This window comes from Humulus lupulus, chromosome 9, assembly GCF_963169125.1.
Source record: "Humulus lupulus chromosome 9, drHumLupu1.1, whole genome shotgun sequence".
NCBI classification, from domain to species: Eukaryota; Viridiplantae; Streptophyta; class Magnoliopsida; order Rosales; family Cannabaceae; genus Humulus; species Humulus lupulus.
In genome coordinates, this window is record NC_084801.1 from 17407611 (window position 1) to 17411873 (window position 4263).

Sequence of the window (4263 nt, forward strand, 5' to 3'; positions counted from 1 at the left end):
ACCATATTGGTTTTACCATCCAAACCATAGCAAACTGGGTTCCTAGAAACCCTCACACTACGACGAGGCTCCGTGACTGTTTGCTCAGGGAAAATGATATTTTCTTCATTTAAATCTACTTGCGTCAGTTGGACATGAAGAGTGGGAATTTTATCATCAACTTGCATTGATGACAATGGAACATTGGTTGGGGTCAATTCTTCAACCATATCCTCTAAAAATACTTTGCTACGCGGTTTGAAGTATTGAACATAGTCATTTTCCAGAAAAATAGCATTTGTAGAAGTAAACACTTTCTTTTCTGAATAACTATAGAAAAGTCCACCCTGAGTTCTTTTAGGATAGCCAACAAACATGCAAACTTCAGTTTGTGGATCTAGCTTTCCTTCCATTTTGCTCAGGACGTGGGCGGGACACCCCCAGATTCTATAATGGCTTAAACTAGGTTCACGACCATTCCAGCATTCTAAAGGTGTTTTGGGGATTGATTTGGACGACACAACATTTAGAATGTCGTTTGAAGTTTCAATTGCATATCCCTAGAATGAAGTTGGCAGAGTTGAGTAACTAAATACGCATCTGACCATTTTAAATAAAGTTATGTTACGGCGTTTCGCTACACCATTTTGTTGCGGAGTACTCGGGGCAATAAGTTGAGATAAAATTCCAAGTTCAGTTAAATGATCTTGAAACTACATATCCAATTATTCTTCACCCTTATCAGATTGCAAGATCTTTAAAATTTTACCTAATTGGTTCTGAGCCATAGCTAGGAATTCTCGAAACTTTGAAAATGTTTCTAATTTCTTATGCATTAGGTAAAGACACGAGTATCTAGAGTAGTCGTCAGTGAAAGTGACGAAATACTCAAAACCACCCTTGGCTTTCATATTCAGAGGTCCACAGACATCTGAATGTACTATTCCAAGTGGTTCTTTTGCCCTATCTGTAACGCCCCAACTCCAAGGACCATTACAGTGTGTCTTGTAAACAGTGCTAAACTCGCTAATCGAGTCATTTGGCCAAAAACGTGTAACTAAGTATGATTAGCGGTTTAGGGATTAAAATTTTTGGTTAAGATATAACGTTTTATTAGAACATTTATTATATACATTGGGATCCCAAAAATATAATTTAGAGGTCTATTACAAGAAAATATTTACAACCAGCCGATCTAGGCGGCAAAACAAGGTTTAACCCTAGTTTCCCTTCAAACCTCGGCCGTGGTGGTCGAGCAGCTGCATATGTACACATCGTCACCTAAGCTCTCCAACTCAAGGATGGTCCAGTTTTCTTTTGCCTTTACCTGCACCACATAGCACCCGTGAGCCAAAGATCAGCAAGAAAACTTAATATGCTCATGAATAGTAATAACATGTCATCAAATCATAAGGCACACGCCTAGCAGATATAGCCTTAGTCAAGCAGGCAAACAAATTCACGTAACAATGGGTATCCAGGATAAAGAATCATGCTCTCCTGAGTGGACGACTATCAAGTCAGTCTCAATCAGATAAATGATTTAACACTGGTGGTTCCGGTAACCATAGCCCTGAATAAAGGAGTGACAGTGGTACATGTCACTAAAGTGGGTTTTGTTCCCAATATAAATAAGTGATTCTTTCACTAGCTTAAACAAGATAGGTGCATGATGATTAGTCATCAACATAACCTTCCTCCTGACTCTAGAGTCATAACTATGGAACTCTGTTCCCTAGCCATGTGACAAGCAGTCACCTAGGCCTTAGGCCCTGGCTTTGATTAACTAGTCATAGACTAGCCAAGCACTTATAATTTTCATCGACCTTCGGGTCAGTCCAACATTAATGCTCCTAGAGTCATTCAACGCTGATATCGATTAGATCTAATCTTCATTCGACCTTGCTTTCTCGACGCTTATGCCATTTCTGACTCTTAGGTCAGTATCCCTGACTAGCCAGTACCATATACAAGTAAACAATGCCACCAAACATATATCATATGTCAAATATCCAAATACATGGCATTCAACATGCTTACTCAATAATTACTAGCACAATTAAGATCATGCATAAACACAGAGGCATACTGCGATTTCCCTTGAAAAACAAACCTCCAAACCAATCCCAAACATCATCAAAACATCAAATTCAACCCCCAAACCTCATCTACATCACACCCTCATCAAAACCCAAGCAACCAAACTCAAGAACTTAAATTAATTCCCAACTAACACATCAAAATCTTCAACTGAAAACTTATTAGAAAAACAGGGTATAACGAGACTTTCATGGCTGAATTTCTTACCTTAAGCTTGATTTAGATCATCTTCAATGGATGAACTAAGTTTCTAAGCTCCCACCTTTGATCTCCTAGCTTGTTACCTCAAATTGGCTCTCAAAAATTGAGAGGAAGAAAGAGGAGAAATGGTGTACAGGTGGGGGAGAGAGATGAGGATGATGATGCTCTGTTTACAACAATTCCACAGCCTTCTGAACTCAAAGGGCTGATTTATAACTTAGGGGTGAAAAGACCATTTTGCCCCTAGGTCAAATAAAGGCTTCTAAAGACTCCCAAGGGTAAAATCGTCATTTTCTGCCTATCTCATTAATTATAATTAACACCCTCCAATTCCCGTTATTCTCAATATTCTCAAATACCAATAATTCATATCCCGTTACCCTCTAATTCCTGGCAACGTTCTAATCACCAAATTATCCCGAGACTCACTCCGAGCCCCGAACTTAATCTCGTTATGACTAGACCGAAAACTTGCATTCCATGATCGTCTCATGCCGAATGGCTCGAACCAATCCATACATTATGTGATATTATTTATAATTCACCCACATGCATGAAAATACACAATCACGCCCTCAACGAGCCAAATTACCGAAATGCCCTTATAATTAAATGTGGACCCATATGCATGCATTTATCATCATATAATGATATAATTCACATAAACATGCATATAATCTTTGAATAGCATAATAAATCAATTATGGCCCTCCCGACTTCCTAATCTAGGTCCTAAACCTTATTAGGAAATTTGGGGCATTACACTATCACCCCTACAGAGAATGAACACTTGGTCAGTTTGCCTTCTAGACATGATTCACAGACATGTAATTCACCTAAGGTGAGTTCCCTCAAAGGTCCATCCTTTGTAAGTCTTTGAATCCTATCGTAGCCAATGTGACCTAGTCTCAAATGCCATAAATACGTCATATTATCGTTATCGATCTTTTGACGTTTATCGGTCCTAGGTTTAGCTACTTTGAATAATTCATTATTAAACACGAGGGGTTCATCAGGTCACATAATATAAAGCTTGTTTTCCAAACATGCGATACACAATTGTGATCCATTGAAAAAAAATATTCGAACTTGTAAAAGTCATAACAAATTGCTCTGATTGCAACATGGAAATTGAAATTAAATTTCTACTAAAATCTGGAATAAAAAATACACCATTTTAAATTAAATATTTATTCCGAACATTAGGCAAGCTATTCCTCTAGCTTCGACCGCAACGAACGTTCCGTTCCCAACTCTAAGTTTTAAGCCCCCTTCATCCACCTCCTCCCACGATTCAAGAAGCTACAAAGAATTACAAACATGGTTAGTAGATTAAGAATCAATGATTAAAGTAGATTTATCATTCTCTAAAACACATGTTTCTAAGATAAATGGACTATAATCATTAGATTTGTTTTTCGCTGCTAGAAACTTGGGGCAATCCTATTTCCAATTCCCATTATCATTGTAGTGAAATCATTTACCTTTACCGTTCTTGTTCTTCTTTTTCTTCTCCTTAGGCGTTTGTGCATCTGGTTGTGAACTCATATTTGCAGGCTTGGGGTTGGTGTTATGTCCACCCTTCTTCTTGTTTCCAGCTTTTGAAGATGAAGCTAGGTTAGCTTCAGCCTTAGTTGGATCAGCAACAACACTAGTAGTCTGAAGCTCGTTCATGAGTTGCATCAAACCATAATCAAGATTATTCAACACATAGTTGGTGGTGAACGGTAGGATAGGTGGAGAGAGAGTGTTGAGGATTAAGGTGACTTGAGTCTCCTCATCTATTGAAGCTCCAAGCTGTTCAACTTCTTGAAAGTAGTTTGTCATCTTGATCAGGTGATCACAAACGTGCTGAGACGATGCCATTCGATCATTGGCATACTTCTTGGTGGCCTTAAAACGATCTGCACAGACATTTCCCCGAACATGTCTTGGAGCTGATCCATGATTTCATAGGCTGTCTCGACATTCTCCATATTTGTC